Genomic DNA, 22,353 nt, shown 5'->3' with positions numbered 1-22,353 from the left:
CTCACATTTATCTAAATTAAATCCATCTTCTACTCTGCTGCTCCTTTCCACATCTAATCAAGATCGTTCTGTACTCTCAGGCAAGGTACTTTGCTGTCAATTACTCTTCAAATTCTGGCGTCATCTGTAAACTTGCTAATCATACCTCAGATGTTGGCATCCAAACCATTTATAAACGTGACAAATTCGAGTGGACCCAGCATGGATCCTTCTGGCACACTGCTGGCAACAGGCCACCAGATAGGGAATCATTCCTCCACCACCACAATCTGTCTTCTCCTTTTGAGCCAGTTCTGCATCTGAAAAGTTAGTTCCCCCTGTTTTCCATGTGATCTCACCTTGCCAATCTGTCTACCATGAGGAAATTTGTTGAACGCCTTTCTGAAGTCCATAAAGATCACGTCCACTTCTCTACCCTGATCAGTGTGTTCTGTTACTTCACAAATCTAAATCAAGTTCTTGAGGCTTGCTTTCCCATGCACAACGCCATGTTAAGTGTCCCTAATCAGTCCTCGACTTTCCAGTACATGTAAATCCTGTCCCTCAGGATTCCCTCCAACGATATATTCAACAACGATGGCATGCTCACCGATCTGTTATTCCCTGGTTTTTCCTTAACGCTTTTGTTAAATAGTAGCACCGCCTCAGCTCACCTCCAGTCTTCCAGCACATCACATGCACCTATTGATGTTACAAATATCTCAGCGAGGGGCCTGGCAATCATTTCCTTAGCTTCTCACAGAGTTCTAGGGTACACAGGATCGGGTCCAGGGAGTTTATCCACCTTTGTGTGTTTTAAGATGGCCACACCACCTCTTCTCTAATAAGGACATTTTCAATACGTCGCTATTTATTTCCCACGCTCTCTATCTTCCATATTCTTCCCCACAGTAAACACTGATCCAAAATACTTGATTAGGAAATACCCCATGTCATAAAATCACACACCTGGTTGATTGTTGATGCGCCCTATTCTCTCCTTCGTTACCATTTCATCCTTAATATATTTGTCGAATCCATTTTGATTCTCCTCAACCCCATTTGCCAAAGCTATTGTATGTCCTCTTTTTGCCTTCCTGAATTCCCTCTTAAGTATTAGCTTCATAGGATTCTCATTTACGCAATCTCAAATGTCTCTCCCTTATATATACCTTCTTATTTTGATTAAAACAACAATTTGTGTAGTTATCCAGCATTCCCTACACCGACCAGCCTTGCTGCTCACTCTAACAGGAGTATATCATCTGTGGATTCTCGTTATCTCATTTTTGAAGGCTTTCCATTTTCCAGCCATCCCTTTACCTGCAAACATCCGCTCCCAAGCAACAGTTGAAAGTTCTTGCCAAATACCATCAAAAGTGGCCTTCCTCCAAATTAAAACTTTATATTTTAGAACTAGTCTTACATTTTATATCGCTGTTTTAAAACTAATGGAGCTTGATATGCAACTGTACAGAACCAAACTGTACGGGGAGAACGCTGGCAAGTGGAGCTGAAATGCGCATCAGCCATGATTGAATGGCGGAGTGGACTCGATGGGCCGAATGGCCTTACTTCCACTCCTATGTCTTATGGTCTTATGGTTTCTGTAACGATGTACACAATGTAATTTTGTATGAATAAAGTATATTCTTGAAGTTAAAACAAAAGGCAGGCTCAATGTCAGGCGATTGCATCCCTGAGGAGCGTGAGGCTCCCAGCGATGGTCCTGTCTGGTACAACACGCATACCTGACTCGCTTGGCGATAACCTGAGGCAGGAGGTTGCAGTTTACATTGGTCGCCAAATTCAAATTTCCTACCTCTCCACCTTCCACTTGTCGATGTAGGAAATGTTACCTTTCCTCATGGATTCGCTTATTGTACCTGCCAGAAGCATACTGTCGTACACCTCGAGCATGTCCTGCCCAATCACTTCCCACGGAACCGAATACAGATCAGCATTTCAGGCGTTTTTTCTCGGAGAATCATTCTTTTCAAAGGACTAGAGGGCGTTTGCCAGCCCATCCAGAGACAACGGCCGGTCCAGTTTTCTCCCACATGCTGCTGTCTAAGACTTTCGTGACAGAGGACAGGAACGACTGAGAGCCAGCACTGTCTCTGGCCTTCGTGTCAAAGAGACTGGCATCAAAGCATTTGCTGATCCTCAGGATGTCAGACTGAGATGATGTTACTGAGCCATTATCTTCTTTCAGGCTGATGAGCAGAGAGATCTCCTTGCGCACCTTCGGGTAGAAGAAACGCCAGTATAGGCTTATGAAAGGACTGGACACTCTGGCAGGAGGGAACATATTTCCGTTGATGGGGGAGTGCCGAACCAGAGGACACAACTTAAAAATACGGGGTAGACCATTTAGGACAGAGATGAGGAGAAACTACTTCACACAGAGAGTGGTGGCTGTGTGGAATGCTCTGCCCCAGAGGGCAGTGGAGGCCCAGTCTCTGGATTCTTTTAAGAAAGAATTGGATAGAGCTCTTAAAGATAGTGGAGTCAAGGGGTATGGAGATAAGGCTGGAACAGGATACTAATTAGGAATGATCAGCCATGATCATATTGAATGGCGGTGCAGGCTCGAAGGGCAGAATGGCCTACTCCTGCATCTATTGTCTATTGTCTATTGTCTATTGTCATGTCTGATCCTGCTCCAGTGTTGGCAGTCTGGCCCGGAAGATTATCTTCAAGGACTCCGAGGTAAAGAGCGAGGCTTGTGACACATTACCTGGGTGACATCGACCCCAGTTGTCTACAGCAGCAGTAGGTTCTGCATGGTTTTCAGGGATTTGGATAGTCTTGCCGGCCTCTGCTCCACCTTCTGAACACTTTTGAGGATAAAACACCTCCAGATGTCCCCTTTGACTGTTTTCCACCAGTCCGCTTGGGACTGACATATGCGCTTCACGTTTCTCCAAACCGTATAATCCCTCTTCGTCTCAACAGTTTCTGGGGTCAGCAGTTTCACGTTCAACTTTCACGTTCCCTTGCCAGCCCCCGGTCATCCTGCAGCTGACAGTCAACCAGCAAGAGGCAGTGGTCAGTGAAGAGCACCAGTTGACTTCAATGGATCTGACCGAGAATGGGTGGTACACAAACACGAAATCGATCCTTGAGTGGATAGACCCAGCTGGTTGTGACCAGGTGTGTCTACATTACGCTGCGCCTGCAGGGAGTGCTGAAGATATCGTGCAGCTTGGTGACTTGAACTGTTTCCAGCAGGAATCTGACCGTGGAGTCCAGTTTGCTGTCAGCCCCTCCGGATGGTCCATCCACATCGATGATACAATTGAACACTTTGGTCAGAATGACCGGCCTGGAGGTTTCCAGCAGCAGTGGGAGCTGCTGCAGGATGGCCAACCGCTCACTTTTTACCCCCGGGCGTCCATGGTAATTAGTCTCAGAGCAGCATTGTTGTATGGGAGCCTGCTCTCTTCTACATACCTCCCAGTAACTTTATGGTGACTATAAATAGTCTAACAGTTAGTTTGAATTGTTTACACTCCTCCATGTAACTTCTCAATATCTCTTGCCGATTTCACAGTCAGCCTAACCTTATCCTGGGAGTCACCTTTTTTATTCTCTTCCATTTCGTTCCTGTCTTTGAGATTGCAGCCAGAGATCTCTCCAGGACGCATTTCGTTCTACTCACTACCTTGGTGCTCCTCCGTACACCACGAGGCTCTCCCTTTCCCTCCAGAGTAATTCTTGTGACCCACACACCCCTCCCTGACCCCACCATCGCTCTGCAGTGTTGGAGAATCCCCACCATGGGCACTGCCACTTCTTCTCAAGCTCATTCATATTTCTTCACAAAACAGAAACACGACTCAGTGACAGCAATCGATGGCAGTTGAATGAGAGAAATCACATATCTGAAAGGGGATTACCGTTCAATTGTGCGAATAACTTTATTTTATATGCATATAATAGAAGCAGAAATATCACGTGTTACATGGAACTCATTTCACTGAATACAACTGTGCAAAGAAATGATATCACTGCTGTTCAAACTATTCCAACAGTACAACATTGGATAGAGAACATTTGGAAATGATGCACAAACTGTGGGTCAATTAAGGGGAAGATATAGACATGTTCTGCATAACATGGAAGGTTGTGCGTATGGTCCAGACCATCACGGAAACAAATCTTCCATCCTTGGAATCCATTTGCACTCTTGTTTTTGCGGGTAGGCTGCCAACATAATCAGAAACCATTCCCACTACGGTCATGCTCTATTGCGATCTCTTTCGTCAGACAGAAGGTACACAAATTTGAACACATTCACCACCTGTGTGCCTCAGTCTGTGTAAGCACACTATGATCTGTATGTCCTTACTTACTATGATGTGCCTGTACTGCTCTCAACAATTCTATTCAATGTAATTTGGTACACGCAACAATAAACCAAATTGAAGCAAATCATGAAGCTGACGACATTGACTGTGGTGGCATGTTCAGCCGCATATTGCAGGACTGATGGCGGCCAGGCTTAGGTAGAGATGTGGCGAGGTCCGGCAGTGATATATTTCCTCTGAGCACCACAGGGCAGGCAGACCAGTTACAATTAGAATGGCTCAACAGCCATGGTCAAAAGGGACCATGTGAAAATAGCCAGTTAGATTTTACCGTAACCCTTCCAAACAGTTGAGGAATGAAATATAGTTTTGTGGCTATAGCTAAAATTACAGGCAGGACTGAGGCCTCTCGCATGAAGCATCGCAGTGCACATATTGTGGCAAAGACACTAGCTTACGAAAAAAAGAACAAAATACAATACGAAGAGAAAATGTGAATAATACCCAAATAATAGAGATGATAAGAATATGATTATAATTCCTTGCTATTCAGGGCCTATTTGGTTTATATGCGAGACAATCCTCCAGGAAGGAAGGGTAAAAGCAAGCAAAGTTAGCGTCATCTGCCTCCTTTGTCCCCTGTGTTTAATTGCTATATCAAAGAACAACTTAGTGATGAGGGCACAACAGGTCCTCCCTGTCGTTAATTTAACTGGTGTTAAGCAAGTTGTTCTGTTTGAGGCAACTCCCAGTCTTATTTACATGCATGGGTGCACATCTAATGTCCAGATCGTTGAGAACGGCACAGAAAGAAATGACTGGAGAAGAGGAGCTGACAGCATGAATGACACTGATGAATTTAAGAACTTCGGGGTCTTGTACGAACTCGCCTCACGCCACCTCCGATCCCGCAAATTAAGTCCCAACAATGGAAAGACTGTATTGCAATGCACAGTTACCGGTATTACTGGGGAAAGGCATATTTCTCTGCAATGTACAACAAGGTGTGTTGAGGAAGTATGTGGAAATCACGGGGAAAGGTGGCATTGTGTTGATATTATGCAAACACCGAGGCTTTGACTTTGACGTGAAAATAATGTTTCCCTCCTGTCCCTGTTTCCTTCATGCCGACTCCCTCACCTACAACCCACAAGGTATTAATGTGTCCAATCTTACCAGGAGGAGCAGTCATGGGATACCCTGCTAAATAAAGGAGATATGTTTAATGACAATGTAAAATTTGAGACTATATCCATTCTGATTAAAATTTCATGTATCGAGTTCCTGGAATATTGATTAGATCATTTCATGAAAATGCATGACGTGTGAACCAATGTAATAATGCGCCAAGATGCTGTTGCCTGGGAGACACTGAATTTAGACAACATGAAACTTCAATGAGTCATGGAAGGAAATATTGAATTACAATGTGACAGTGGTTAATACTGAGTTTTCTTTCGTCACCTCTGTGGGGAAACGGAGGGTAAATGAAAATGTATACAGGCTGAAACAGATCTGTGGAAACTCAGATGGAACAAGTAGGACTGTGAAGAAAGCAGCAAATACACAGCTAGATGGTGTCTGCAAAATGGAAGTACACGCCAAGACAATTAATCAATTAATTTACAGATAACGAAAAGACACCAGAAACCTTCAACAAAATGCACTAAGTCATGCTTGCGGACTTCTTATAATCAGCAAGCTAAAACCTAATTTGGATCAAATGCAAAGTGATGAGGTACCGATTGAGTCAATATTACTCATTTAGCAAAGATAATTCGATTCAAGGAGACATTCGATGATTGTACATGAAAGTGAGGCTCTATCCAGCATCCCCCAACTTTCAGTCTGATCATGTCACGTGTATGAATATTTACCCATGTTCGCAAACACTTTATTTTCTCAGGAAATGCGAGAAGAGGAAAATCTTCTGTATTTCCCACCGAAACGCCATATGTATATATGGAAGCTAATATGTCTATTCCGTTGCCTAATTTCTGCTTCACACCACACCCCTTCCCTTTTATATTAGTAGTGAACGGCCAAGCACAGATGATGCATATCCAATAATTACAATTGGAAGTCATTAGACGCGCAGATGCACTTCATTGACGACCACGTTGACGACAAAGAAGTGGAAGCGGCCCCCATTTCACGCTAAAGTGAACATCTTTGGGAGGTTCAACAGAAGATAGTTCAGTCAGTAAAATTCTACCATAAACTACAATAGAAAATAAAAGTTCTTGAAGGAGACACAGAACGGGAATTGCAGGAAGAAAAGCCGTGCGAGATAGTATGGAATTGCGGAAATAAATGTTAATTTACACATGTCGGTCAGGATAATATCTCATGTGGTAGTGCTGGTTCAGCTACAGTTCGCCTTATCATGGGAATGATGGCTTGTCAGTCATATCGACGACATAGACTAAAAAATAAGACATGAGTCCTGATAAAGGAACAATGAAAACGATGGAAGAACAAGTACAGTCCAGGATATATCGATGTGGTTTGACTGACATATATCCTAAAATTCCATGATTGGCTCGCATGATGAGGCACGGAATGCCGAATCAAAATCTGACAGCAAATTAGATTAATTGATTTTGCTTTGCCGCACTTACCAAAAGATGCGATTGTATGGGATGCCCATGACTGAGAAGCAGCAAAATTGCCGACGGCTGCGAATAACCATTTGCAAAAAATTGTCGTTCGAAAACTTGGAAAAACATCTGATTAATGCAGCGTTCACAAATAGAAAGATTTCCATGTTAACAGAACTGAAATGGAAAATGCCGCTGCAGTTGCTTCTCATTAAGACACAGATAATCGCATCTCAGACTACATTTAGTTAATCAATCTCTCCTCAATTATTTAATCCATCTGTTTGCACAGATTAAACGTATGAGAACATTTCAGTTACTGTTCTTCAAATATGGTACACGGCCCTGATCTTACAGAAATTAACTTCGTTGGAATGCATTGGGAAGCATGGAGAAAGATTTTTTAAGAGGTTCACTATTGATAGGCAATGGTAGACATTAAAAGAACACGGATGGCCTTAAACCAATGTACATTCCAGTCTTGCACAAGAGTAAAACAGGTGGCTCAACCATGACTAAAAAAATGAAATCTGTGATAGTGACAAAGCCAACGCGGAGGCTTATAAATTTCCCTGAAAAAAAGTATCAATCCTGAGGACTAGGCGAAATTTAAAATTCAGCAAAGGACGACAAAGGGTCCAATTGGGATGGAAAACTAAAATGTGGAAGTAAATTTGTGGACGACACAAAAACTGACTGCAAAGTTTCTATCAATATATGAAGAGAAACAAGACTGGTGAAGACAAATGGTTAGAACCAGGTGAATTAATAATTGACAACAAAGAGATGGCACAACATTTTCATAAATACTTTGGATCTGCCTTCTCTAAGGACGACAAAAATAATCTTCCATTGATTCTAGGGGACGGAACGTCAGGAATGAGGGAGGGAATGAAGGAACCTCCCGTAATCAGAAAACTCTATTAGGAAAATTGATTGGTTTAAACTATGATAAATGCCGAAGCCCTAATACACTGTATCCCAGAGTACTTAAAGAAGGGGCCCTAAAAACTTAGATGGATTGGTAATCATTTCCGAGAATTCTATGGGTTGTGGAAGAGTCCCAGTGGATTGGAGAGCAGCCAACACAAACCCGCTTTTGATAAAATGGAGCGAAAGAGTAAAGGCTGAATTAAAAGCAAGTGAGCCTCACATCGGTGACAGGGAAATGCTGGAATCAATCGCTCTGGATGTAATGACTGAGCAATTGGAAAACACTGATGGAATCAGTCTTAGTCAGCATTGATTCACTAAAGGTAAGTCATGCTTGACAAACCTTCTGGATTATCTTTGAGGATGTGACCAGTAGAGTCCACACGTGTGAATCAGAAAAAGTGGTTTATCTGGACATTCAGAAGGCTTCACACAACGTTCCATGCAAGATATTATACGCAATCTTAAATCTCACGGTATCACAGGTAAAATATTGACGTCGCTGGGCATGGAAAAGTCGACAGGAAACAGGAAGTGGGAAGAAATTCGTCCTTTTCATATTGACAGACAGTCAATTCATTGGGACACCACAGGGTTCCGTAGGGAAAGCAGCTGTTCACAAGATACATTAAAAATTTGGACGGAAGAAATGATTGCAAAGTATCTAAATTTGTGGACGACACTTAGCTGGGAGGCTGCGTGTGCTGCGATGAGGATGCTCAGAGTTTCAGGGTGACTTGGACAGCCTGTCTGAATGGGAAAATATAAATGATGTGGATAAATGTGACATTATGAACCTTGATGGCAAGAATAAGAAGGCAGATTATCATCAGAGTGATAGTAGTTTCGGAAAAGGTGACGTGCAACTATATATGGGTGTCTTGGTGGAACAGTAGCTGAGGTTGGCACTGAAGATTCAACTGATGCTAAGGAAATCTAGTGACATGCTAGCCTTCATAGCGAGAGGATTTCAATATCGGAGAAAGGATGCCTTTCTGCAGTTACACAGGGCCTTGTTGAGTCCACACTTTCGTATTGTGTGCAGATTTGGTCTCCTGGTCTGAGGAAGGTTATCCTTCCGTTTGAGTCCAGCAAAGATACACCAGACTGATTCCCTGGATGGCAGGACTGATGTATGAAGGTAGACTGGATCAATTGGAATGCAAAAGAACGAGACGTCATCTCATAGAAATATATAAAATCATAATGGCACTAATAATGCTAGATACGGGAAGAATGTTCCCGATGTTGCAGAAGTCCACAACATGCGAACACTGTCTAAGAATAAGAGGTAAGCCATTCACGACTGAGATGATAAAGTATTTCTAAATTAAGGGAGCTGTGGAATACCATACCACAGAAACGTATTGGGGCCAGTTCGTTAGATATATTCAAGAGCGGGAGACTGAAATTTCACAATCAATGATGAACATGCTGAATGATGGTACAGACTTAAAAGGGGAAAGCCACTGACTTTCTGCATTTCATTTATTAAGTGTCTGTAATCGTCTATTTATATTCTCAAATAGGATCAGGTTCACCGTCTACAAAAAAGAAAATCATTAAAAGCATTAAGGGAGAAGTTTCAATTGAAACCAGTCTCAAATGATAAAACCAGTCCCCATATCATTGCATAGACAATTACATCCTAGATACACAGACAATTAGAATTTGGATTCAATGAAGACATGTCATGACACCCAAGGATAGAGGTATGGAAGTCGAGGCAATAAAAAAAAATGGGCAACTGGGAAATATCTCAGAAGGGATATATATGAATACAACGATCATTATGAAAATTCCCAAGGAGTAGAGAAGAGAGTCTGGGAAATATTATGGGACCCATGGAGCTTCAGTGGTTGACCATAAGCCTGTTCACGTGATTAGCTTAATTGGCTGTGTATGCAATTAATTAATAATGTTATTGGTTTGTACATGTTTAAGGTAGGCAAGCAGGAGTCTGGAAGAACACAACAAGCCAGGCAGCATTAGGTGGTGGAGAATTCGACTTTTTGTGTGTAACCCTTTGCAGGACTGGCAGAATGGAACAATTGTTCAGGGATCACAATTCTCGAATTTCAGAGGGTTTATTTCCATTGGTGCAATTTCAATAGAGTCTTTGATGCTGGAAGTGAACTCCTGGGTTTGCACTCATTGAGTCATAGATTCATGGAGGTGTACAGCAGGGAAAAAGACTATCCATTTCAACTTATTCATGTTGACCAGTTATCCTAACCCAATCCAATCCCACCTGCCAGCACCCAGCCTAAGTATTTCCGAAACCTCCCAGTTCACATACCCATCCAGATGCCTTTTCAATGGTGCAACTATACGAGACTCCACCACTTCCTTTAGCAGCTCATTCCATACATGTTGCACCCTCTGCGCGAAAAAATGTGCCCCTTCGATCTCTTTTACATCTTTCCCCTCTCACCCTAAACCTATGCCCTTTATTTCTGGACTCCCCCACAGAAGGGACGAGTCTTTATATATTTATTCTATCCATGTCCCCATCATTTTGTGAATCTCTATAAGGTCACCCCTCAGCCTCCGATGCACCAGGGAAAACAGCTCCAGCCTATTCAAACTCTCCCTGTACCACAAATGCTCCAACCAGGAAATGTCCTTGTAATTTTTTTTCTGAATTCTTTCACAGTTCATAAGGTCCTTCCGATAGGAAGGAGACCAGAATTGCTCGCAGTATTCCAAAATGGCCTACCAAATGTCCAGGACACCCGCAATATGACGTCCCAACATCCTGTACTCAATAGTCTGACCAATCAAGGAAAGCATACCAAACACTATCTTCACTATCTTATCTACCTACGACTTAAAGGTTCCAGGAGGTTTGAACCTGCACTCCAAGGTCTCTTTGCTCAGCAACACTCCCTAGGACCTTACCATTATGAGTATAAGTCCAGCTTTCCCAAAATGCAGCACGTCGCATTAATCTGATTTAAACTCCATCAGCCACTTCTGAGCCCATAAGCCCATCTGATCAACATCCAGTTGTAATTAGAGGTAACCTTCTTCGCTGTCCACTACACTTTCAATTATGGCGTCATATGCATACTTCTTATGATCACATCCAAAGCATTTATATAAATGATGAAAAGAAGTGAACCCAGCTCCGATCCTTGTGGCATTCCACTGGTCTCATGCCTCCAGTCTTAAAAACAACACTCCAGCACCGCCCTCTGTCTTCTACCTTTAAGCCAGTTCTGATTCGTGAAGAAGAGCTTATGCCCGAAACATTGATTCTCCTGCTCCTCGGATGCTCCCTGGCCTGCTGTTTTTTTTCCAGTACAACATTCTTCAACTCTGTATCCAAATGGCTACTTCTCACTCTATTCCATGAGATCAAACCTTGCTAACTGGTCTCCCATGGGGAACCTTGTCGAACGCCTTTCTGAAGTGGATGCAGACCACGTACATCACTGTGCCCTCATCAATCCTAATCGCCAATTCTTCAAAAAACTCAGTGAATATTATGAGACATGATCTCCCACGCACAAAGCTATATTGACTATCCCTAATCAGTCCTTGCCTTTCCAAAGACATGTACATCCTGTCCCTCAGGACTCTGTCCAACAACTTGCCCACCACCGACGTCAGGCTCACAGGTCTTTATTTCCCTAGCTTGTGCTTAGCACTTTTCTTAAGCAGTGCCATCACGTTGATCATTCTAACGCAACAGAGATTAACTTCTTTTAACTTCTTCCATCAATGTTTTTCTGAAGTGTATCTCTACTACAGATGATTGACTCACTGACCTATAATTCTCTGGCCAATCTCCACACCCACCCTGTAGTGTTGAATCATGTTAGCTGTACCCCAGAGCTCTGGTACATACCCTGTAACGAAATTTGACTTAAACATTCAGGACAAGTTCCCTGTACTTTCATCCATCATCTCCCATACCAGCCTGGTATGTATCTCATTAAGTATTACGCCGTGACCGCGTTAAATTCCACCAGAACATCCAACATTTCGTTGCTTTATACATCACACTGTTTCAGAACTTCACAGCCCATATTCTTTAAATGTGTCTTTCATTCTCCCTTGTACCGAGTAAGAACAGGTTTGAAGTGTTCATTTAAGTCTCGGTCAATGTCATCTGTCTTCATGCATAGTTCAATCCCTTCTTCCTGACTACATCCACCTCTTTCCCTAAGAATTTTGATCTTAATTATGCACTTGTATGTTTATTAATCTTGGAATTTAATAATAGAATATCCTTTCTTGCCCTATGTCAATGAGTACACAAGTACAGGCGTACAATGACAGCTTTACTGGCGGCATCTGAGGTACAAGTACCAAGCCAGATATTTTACTGTGTTATTATAGCGTAAAAACAACATAAATCCGTTAGAAAGTGTGCAAAATTCCTGAATGATGACAAATTACATGAAGTCTATCAGTTCCAGACCGAGCAGGAGGCCATACTGCCTCCATCTGCTGTTATCAATCCAGTATTCACACCGTCGCTGCTCTGAGAATCGCTCAATCGCTCCACTGCCAGTGCAGGACTTGCCCATATTTGACCCACCACAGTAGTCAGCCCCTCTTTGTTCTATCCCAGGACTCAGCCTGTGTTTGGTCCACCGCAGGACCCGGCTCCTGTTTGTTCCACCACAGGACTCAGCCCATGTTTGTTCCACTGCAGGGCTCAGCCCACGTTTGTTCCAATGCTAGACTCAGCCCGTGATTATTGGACTCCAGGACTCAGCCGGTGTTTCTCAGTCTCTCTCTGTCTGACACTCTGTCCCTCTCTCCTCGGTCTGACACAGAGAAACTTTTTCTTTCTCCTGGTCTCACTCTCCTTCTGTCTGACTCATTCTCTCTCTCTCGCACTCCGATATATATATCCGCTGTCTCACTTTCTCTCTCTAGCTCCCCAGATGCCTGATCCTCTCTCTCCGTCTCATTCTGTCCCTCCATTCCCCTCCCTTTGTCTGACTCTCTCTGGATCTGTCTCCCCGAACTCGCTCTGACTCTCTCTCTCCCTCTACTTTACACATTTTCTCTCTCCTCTCCAAGTGTCTGTCTCTCTCTCTGTTTCTCTCTCCTTCTGTCTCAATCTGAGTTTCTCTTTGCCACTTTCACTCTGCCTGACACTCTGTCTATCCCATCCCAGTTTCCGATTCTATCACTCTGTCTGACTCTCCCATTCTCTTACCCTGTCCCTCTTTCTGACTGCCCCTCTCCCTTTCCATCTGTCTGATTCTCCCTGTTCCTCCGTCTCACTCTCTCTCTCCCTCCTTTCTCTCCCTCTGACTGATTTTCTTTATCTCTGCCTCTCCCTCTGTCGGATTCTCTGTCTCTGTTCCCATCTGTCGTATTATCTCTCCTTCCACCTCACTCTCTCTCCCCACCCATCCTCCCTTGTTGACATTCACTGTGTCTCGCTCTCCCGCTGTATGTCTCTGTCTGTCTCTGTTTCCATCTCCCTCTCGATGTCTCCCTCTCCTTTCCATTTGGTTGGGACTCTCCCTCTTCCTCTGCCTGACTATATATAATATATATGTCTCCTTCTGCTTGACACATTCTCTCAATCTCCTCTCCGAATGTCTGGCTCTGTCTCTCTGTCTCTGTCTCTCTCCCGCTCTCTGTCCCTCTCGCTCTCACTCCCTCTCCTGCTGTTTGAATCCGTCTGTCTCTACCTCTCTCTCACACACACTCTCCCGTTCTGTCTGACTCCCTCTGACCTCTCTCTGTCTCTCTCTCCCTGCCTCTCTCTCTGTTTGACTACCTGTCTCTCTCTTTCGCTCTTTCACTCTCTCCCTCTCTCCTCCCGCCTCTTCAGGGGTCTGAAACTCTCTCATCCCTACCTGTCTCTCGCTGTCTGGCTCTCACTTTCTTCTTATGTTTGTCTGATTCTCACTCTCTCACCCCCTCACCCTCTGTCTCACTCACTGTATTCCTCCTGTCCCTATCCCTGACTCTCTCTCCCTCCCTGTCTTCGTTGGTCATTGTCCCTCTCACCCTGCCTGACACACCCTCCCACCCCTCCATCTAGCTGATTATTCCTCCCTCAATATCCCTCTGCATGAGTCTATCACACTCCCTCTATTTCCTTCTGACACACTCTTCCTCTTCTTGACCTTCTATCATACGTTGTCTCTCTCCCTCTCCCTCTCCCTTTCTCCGACTTTCACTTCCCCATTTATCCTCTGTCTGACGCTCTTACAGCGTCTTCGTCTGCCTCTGTCTGACTCTTTCTGACTCTCTGCCTCTGTCTTACTCTTTCTGTCTATCTATGCCTCTGTCTGAATCTCTGTTTCACTCTCTGATTCTGCCTGTCTCTCCCTTTGCCTATCTCTTCCCCCCTCTCTCCCCATTATTACCCCTCCCACTCTCTGATCGATAGATATATGAATAGGAAGGGTTTGCAGGGATACGGGCCGGATGCTGGCAAGTGGGACTAGACTGGTTGCGATATCTGATCGGGTTGGACTGAAAGCTCTGTTTCCATGCTGTACATCTCTATGACCTCGTCTTCCACCTACTATTTACAATTCTCTTTTTTCTCTGGCAATCCCTCCTCTCTCTGACTCTCTCTCCATCCGTCCCCCTCATTCTGATGCTCACTCCCTGTCTGTCTGCCTGACATATCTCCGCTCCATCTGTTTTAAGCTGTCTCCCTCTCCATCTCACTCTCACACTCTTCCCCTTTGCAATTTGTGTGCATGTATCTCTCTCGATCTGACTCTATCTGTCGCTCCCCTCTCCCTGTGTCTGACACATTCTCTCTCTCCCTCTGCCTCACTCTCTCACGATCCCTCTCCTTCTCTCATTGTATGACTCTCACTTTCCTCTCCTTACGGCTGTTTATCACTCTCTCATCCCACCCCCTGTCTGACTCACTCTCTCTCCATCAAACCTCTCCCTGACACACTCACTCCCTCTCCCACTGTCTGACTCTCACTTTCCTCTGCCTCTGTTGGCCGAAATCTGTCTCTCTTTCTCCCCACCCTCAACCTCTATCTGACTCTGTCCCTTCCTTTCCTTCTGTTAGATTCTCCCCCTCTCCTTCGGTATGACTCTGTCTGTCTCTCATTTTCCCTCTGCCTGACTCTATCTCCCCGCCCCTCGCACTCCATCTGTCCAACTCGGTTTGTCCCTCTTTCTCTGTCCAACTCTTCTCTCACTCTCCCTCTGTTTGAAACGCTGTCTTTCACTCTCTCCCTCTCTGACTCTCTCTCCTCTCCCTCTGTCAGACTTTATCTCCCGCTTTCCCCCTCCCTTTTTCTGACAGTCTCTCTATTTCTCTCACTGCCCAATTCTTTCTCTCACCCATCCCACTGCCTGACAATCCATCTCTTCCTCTCACAATTTCTCTCTCTCCCGCCATCTCCATCGCTGTCTCATTCTATCTCTCCTCATCCCTCTCTCCAAATTCTCTCTCTCTGTCTCTCTGTTTCTCTTTCTCTCCGACTTCCTTCCTCCCTCTCCTTCTCTCTGTAACTCTCTAACTGCATCGATCGGAATCTATCTGACTCTGTCTCTCTGTAACTCTCTGTCCTCTCCCTCTGTCTGACTCTTTCTCCTGCTTTCCCTTTCTCTCTGACTCTCTATCTTTCCCTCTTCCTCTCCTTCCGTCTGAGTCTTACTTTCCTCTACCATTTACTGTCTGTCCCGTTGTCTGCTCCTTACTCTCTGCCTACTCTCTCTCTTCTTCTTGCGCTCTCTCACTGCCTAACTCTCTCTCCTTCTGACTGACTCTCACTCTCTCTCTCTCTACCCCGTCTGACGCTCCCTCGCTCTATCACACACTGGCACTCTCTCTCCCTCTCCTCTGCCAGACTCTTCCCCCCACTCTCTCAGACTCACTCAGCCTGTAACACTCCATCTGTCTGACGCTCTCCCTCTCCCTCAGTCTGAAACTCTCTCGCCGTCTCACTCTATCTGAAATCGTCTTGCCTTCTCTGACTCTTTGTCTCGCCACCTCCATCTGTCTGCCTCTCTCTCCCTCCCAGTCTGGCATACTCTCTCTTTCTTATCCCTCCTAATGCTCAACTCCTCCTTTCACTCCCTCCCTCTCCGTTTGTCTCTTACTCTTTCACTCACCTCCTCCATCTGATTCGTTGTCTCCCCCTCTCCCTTTATCTGACACTCTCTCTCTGTCTCGCCCTCTGTCTCTCACCCTCTCTCTCTCTTTCCATCGCACCCGCCGATCTGCCTCTCTATCTCTCTCTTTCCACACCCCGTCTGACACTCTCTTTCCCTCTGTCTCCACCTCTGTCTGACTCTCTGTTGTCTCTTTCTCTCCTTCTGTCAGAATCTCTCTCCCTCCCTCTCCCTGATTGTCTCTCTCTCCAATACCCTTTGTCCGACTCTCTCTCCCTCTTCGTCTGCCTGACTCTCTCCGTCTCTCGGTTCCCCCTCCCTCTGTCTGAATTCTATCTCTCCTTCTCTTTGTCTGTCTCTCTCTGTCTCTCCATCCATCTCCATCTGTCTGACCCTCTGTCCCTTACTCTCCCCCTCTGACTCTGCCACACCTACTCTTCCACTTTCTGAATCTCTCTCCCTCGTTCTCAAACTCTCTCTATCTCTCTGTGACTGTCTCTCCCTCTCGTTTCATCTGACTCTCCCTCTTCCTACCAGCTGTCGGATTCGCTCTTTCTCGCCCCTTCCGTCTGAATCTCTCACCCGTCCCTCCCGATGTCCGATATATATATCTCTCTCTATCCGTCAGGCTCTCTCTATCCCATTCCTTCCTTCTGGTTCTCTCGCTCTCCCTCATTCTGACTCTCTTTCTATCCGTCTCCCTCTCCCTCCGTCTGACCCTCAATATCCTATTTCTCTGTCTGTCTCCCTCTTTCTCCCCATCCTATATCTGACTCTGTCTCTTCCCCGTCCCTTTGTCTCACTCTCCCTCTCATTCTTCCTCCTCTTGTCTCACTCTCCCACTCCCTCTGTCTGACTCCCTCTCCTTCTGCCTGTCTGTCGTTGCATCCCTCTCCCTCTGTCTGTCTCTCTCTCACCTCCGTCTTTCGACCGTCTCTCTCCATATGTTTTATTCTCTCGCATTCTCCCTTTCCCTCTGTCTGACTCTCTGTCCACCTCTCCCTGTCAATCTGTCTGACATTCAACCCGTCTCTCCCTTTCCCTCTGTCTGACGTGCTCTCACTCTCTCCCTCTGGCTGACGTTCTCACATCTTCTCCCGCGGTCCCAATCTCTACTTACCCTATCCATCTGTCGGATTCTGTCTTCCCTCCCTCTGTCTGACTCTCCCTCTCCCTCCATCCGACTGTCTTTCTTTCCCTTTACCTCTGTCTGAATCTGTCTCTTCTCCCTCTCCCCTTCTCTCTGCCTAAGTATCTACCTCTCCCTTTACCTCTGTCTGGCTCTCCTTCCAACTCTCTCCCATTCTCTCTCTCTCCCTCCGAATCTCTCTCTCACCCTGACACTACTGTCTGACTCTTTCTCTGTATCACTCCCGTCTGACACACACACTCTCTCTCCCCTCCACCTCTGATTGAATCCGTCTCGCTCTCCCTCTGTATCACTCTCTTTCTCTCTCTGTTCCTCTCTCCCGATTGTCTCTGACGTAGTATCTCCGATTCCCACGCCCTCTGCCTGCTTATCGAATTCTCTCTCTTCAACTCTCCATTTCCCTTTGCCTGACTCTGCCTCACTCTGTCTCTCATGCCTTCTGCCTGACATACTCACTGCGTCAGCCCCTCACCCAGTGTCTGTCTGACACTCCCTCTCCCTCTCTCTCTGACTCTCTCCCTTTTCAGCTCTTTGAATTAGTCACTCTCCCTGTCTATTTGTCTAACTCTCTCACTCCATAAGTCTGTCTCACTTTGCCTTTCCCTCTGTCTGACTCTCTCTATCCTTTTCACTCTGCATTTACCTGACTCTCTCTCTGTCTTCCTCTAACTCTGCCCGGCTCTCTCTGTCTCCCTCTCCCTCTGACGCTCTGTCCGTCTCTCCATCTCTCTGTTGGACTCTTTCTCTCATTCTCTCCCTCGCTTTCTCTCCCTGTGTCTTAAACGCTCTCCCTGCTCCCTCTGTCCGACTCTCTTTCTTTCCACTCTGTCTGTGACGCTCTCTCTCCCTTTCCATCTCTCTATCTCTCTCTCTCCCCCGCCCGGCTCTGTCTGACTCTTCCTCTCCCTCTCCCTGTGTGTGACGCTCTCTCTTCCTCTTTCGCTAGCTGACTGTCTCCCCCCCCCCGCCAATGTCTGAGTCTCCCATTTTCCCTCTCCCTATCCCTGACTCTGTCTCTTCCTCTTTCTATCTTCCTGTGTCTGACTTTCTAATTCTCCATTCCCCTTCTCTGAGTCTAACTCTCTCACTCTCCCTCTCCAACTGCCTGTCTCTCTCTCAGATTCTTTCTCACAATCCCTTCCCCTCATTTCCCTCTCACCCTTACCCTCTGTCTGATTCTCTCCCCTCTTTACATTTCCTTCTGTCTTACTGTCCTTCACTCTCTATTTCTCCCCTGCTCTGTGCCTAACTCTCTCCCTCTCCCTCTCCACCTGCCTGCCTCACTGCCAGAATTTTCACACAATCCCTTCCCCGAATTTCTCTCTCTCCCTCTCCCTCTGTCTGAATGTCTCTCTGCCACTCTTCTGACTCCTTATTTCCCTCTCCCTGTCTGACTCTGTCTGTCTCCGTCTCTGTATGTGTGACTCCGTCTCCCTCACACTCTGACTGACTCTGCCGTCCTCACTCCCTCTATCTGATGCTGTCTCCTCATCTCCGTCTGTCTGACTCTCCTAATAAATGCAGGTATCTCTTTCCTTCTCCCTTACAGACCCACTCTCTGTCTCCCTCTCCCTGCTTGATTCTCTCTCCCTCCCTCTCCATCTTGTTTGATCTCTCTCTCTGCCTCACTCCCTTTATCTGATGCCCGCTTTTTCTCGCACTTACTGTCTCGGTACATACCTGTCATTCTCTCTCTCTCCAGTCACAATCTCTTTCTCTCTCACTCTAGTCCTTTCCCTCTCTCTCTACACCTGTCCCACAATCTCCCTCTGCCACCTTCTCACTCTCTCTCCAACTGCCTCGCACTCACTCCCTTTGAAGCTCCCACCCTCTCTCTGTAACCCCACCTTCTCGTTTTCGACATATATCCAACTCTATCTCACCAAACAGCTCCAAATCTGTCCCTCTCTAGTCCGCTCCCCACTCTCTTTCTCTCTATCTATGATACTCGCACCCCCCTCTCTACATCCCTCCCAATCTCTCTGTATATGCTGATCATTCTCTCTACCTCCCGCCAACTCTTCCCCTCGTCACTCTGGGGCATTGTCTCTCTCACCCTCCCCTCATCAACCTCTCTCTCTCACTTTCTAACCGACCAACGTTTTTTCTCTCAACACCCATCTTCCTCTGTCACTCCATCCACATCCCTTTTCATCTCTCTCTGTATCCTCCTCGCACTCTCTCTTTTCCTTGTCACTCTCTCTCTCTGTATTCTCGTTTCCTCCCTCTCCATCCCTTACTCTCTCTCTCGCTTTACCTACCATCCACTGTTTGTCTCTATATACCTGGTCCACCCTCCCTCACCGCCCCTACCCTCTCCCTCTCTCTCTAACCCCGACATCTATGTATCTGTGTCTCCGCTCACACTATTTCTCACTCTCTGAACGACTTCCAAATCGCACGTTCTCTCGACACCCCTCCTCTCCAAGTCAGCCTCTCTCTGTTCCAAATCCCTCTCTCTGACCCTCTGCCTCTCTCTGTCTCCATCTCTCCCCCACTCTGTCTCTCTGCCTGCCTCCCACTGTGTTTCTCTGCCTCGCCGACACCTCGCCCACTATCTCCCTCTCTAGTCCCTCCATTATCTCCCTCGCTACCACCACCCACTTCCTTGCTCTCTCTGTAAGCATCTCTCGCACTCTTTCAACCCCCTCCTCTACCTCCAGCTCCGTCTCTGATTCACTCTCCTCCTTCCTCCAACTCTGTCTGTCTCTGCAAACCTCCCATTCTCCCTGTCTCTACATCCCTCCCGCCCTCTCTATTCCACACACCCCACAATCCCTTCCTCCCACGAACATCCTTGTCACTCTCTCTCTCTGTAACAGTCCCATGCTCTTTTTCTCGACACTCCCATCTCTCTGCCTGCCCTCTCCCACACTCACTCGCTACCCCCTCCCTGTCTCTCTCTCTCTTCCTCTCTCTGTCTCTGTCTCGAAACACCGACTCCATCTCTCTCTCTCTCTCACCACCCTCTCACACACGGCCTCTCCATACCCTGCCCAGCCTCTCGAGCACGCTCTCAGTCTCTCTCCCTGGTCCCTCACTCTCTTTCTATCTCTCGCTCTCTCGCTACTTCCCCATGCCCAGGCATGCTCAACCTCTCTCTATCCCCCCTCCCAATCTTCCTCCCTATCCAACTCCTACTTACTCTATTCGCCTGGCCCACTGTTTCTTCCTCTCTCGCGAATGCTCACCCCATCCTCTCTCCAACCCCGCACTCACACTACCCGCCTGCCTATCTCTCTCGATCGTCAGTCCTCTCTATCCCTGTGATCTCTCCTTGCCACCTCACATACGGTCTCTTTCTTTAGCGCCCTCCCTCACTCTCCATCTCTCCTGACCACAAGCATACTCTCGTTTCACTCCCCTACTCTCGCTCTGGACTGCTCCGCCATTCTTGCTCTTCCTATATCTCTATGCCCTCCTCACCCTGTCTCTCTCATCACCCGTCCAATACATTCACACTATTCCCAGCACCCTCTGATTCTCTTTCCTTCTTTCTAACCCGCTCTCAATCTCTCACTCGAAGACACTCCTACTCTCTCCGATCTTGTTCCACTCGCTCACTCTCCATAATCTCCTCGCATTCTCACCGCACACCTCTCACTCTTTCTCTGTGTACCCAACTTCCACTCTCGCCATCTTCACCCCACCACTGTCTCTCGACAGTCCGCTCCCGCTGCCTCTCTCCCTCTATCCCACTCACTGAACTTCACTCTATCCCACTCCCCCAAGCTTCCTCTCTCTCCAGCCCCACTCTGTCTGTTCCTCGTCAACCTCCCAATTTCGCTTTCTCTCTCTCAACACCCCTACCTCTCTGTGTCTCTCCGTCCCCCTTTCAACTATCTTTCTAACGGCCCCATTATCTCTGTCTCTCCTCAGTTCGCCCCACTCTCTCTACCGGCCTCCCACTCTCTTTCGTTCTCTCCAACTCCTTCCCCAATCTTTCTCTCTATTCTCCATTACCACTCTCATCTTCCTACCACCATAGCTCTTTCTCCCACTCTCTTTGTAACCCTCCTTTTCTCGAGACACCTTCCTTTCTGTATCTCATTTTTGCCGAAATCCAACTGTCTCTCTCTATCCTAGGCCTCTATCTCTCTCGACACCCCAGAACTCTCCCTCATTCTCTCTCATCTCCTCCAACACTCTGTCTGTGCATCCCTCACTCTCTATATCTTCCTCACAGTCTTTCTCTATTCCCGTCCCATTCTCTCTCTCTCTACTCTGCCCTGACACCCTCTCAGGCTACCCTTTTCCCTCTCTCTCTGTCACACTCGCACTCATCGAATATAGCACATACAACGTTGCTGCATAGCACAGGCACTTCAGCCCTCGATGTTGCGCAGACCTATCAAAATTATCTGATGCCCATCTAACCTATACAATCCGATAACTTACAATATGCATGCCAAATGTCCATTAAAATTCACTTAACGTCGGTGAGTCTGCAATTTCTGCAGGAAGGCCGTTCCACGCCCCTACTACACACTGAGTAACGAATCTACCCCTAATATCTGTTCTACATCTATCAGCCCTCTATTTAAAGCGATGACTCGTCGTGTTAGCTTTCACCATTGGATGAAAATGGCTGTGATTGTCCAGCTAGTCGAACGCTCTGAATACCTTATGTGTCTCGATTAAATCCTTTCAACTTTGGTTTCTCCAACGAAGAAAGCCTCAGACGTTCCTCAGAGGACCTTCTGCCAAACCAGACAACATCCTCGTAAATCGCCTCTGCAATATTTCCAAACCCTCTACATCCTTCCTCTAATGCGGTGACCAGAAATACATTCAATACTGCAAGCGCAAACTTAACAGTGTCTTGTACAGCTGAAGCATAACCTCCTGGCTCCGAAAGTAAGTCGCTCTACAAAGAAACGTCAACAAAACCTATGCCTTCTTAACAACCCCACTAACACGTGTAGAAACTTTTAGTGAGTTCTACGCCTGGACACCGTGATCTCTCTGTTCTGCAAAGGATTTTACCATGAGTCCAGTACTGTGCATTCCTGTTACTCCTTCCAAAGTGAACTACCTCACACTTATCTGTTTTAAACTTTATTTGCCACTGCTGAAACAAGCTGTGCATCTTATCGGTGTTCCTCTGTAACCCACGACATCCTTTAGCGCTATCCACAACTCTGCCCACCTTCACGTCATTCGCAAAGTCAATAATCCATCCTTCTCCGCCCATATCCAGATCATTTATAAAAATAACAAGCAGCAGTGGCTCCAAAACAGATCCTTATGGAACACCACTGACAACAGAGCTCCAGGATAAACATTTCCCATCAACCACGACCCTGTA

This window comes from Chiloscyllium punctatum, chromosome 43, assembly GCF_047496795.1.
Source record: "Chiloscyllium punctatum isolate Juve2018m chromosome 43, sChiPun1.3, whole genome shotgun sequence".
Taxonomy (NCBI): Eukaryota; Metazoa; Chordata; class Chondrichthyes; order Orectolobiformes; family Hemiscylliidae; genus Chiloscyllium; species Chiloscyllium punctatum.
This window is presented reverse-complemented; position numbering follows the sequence as displayed.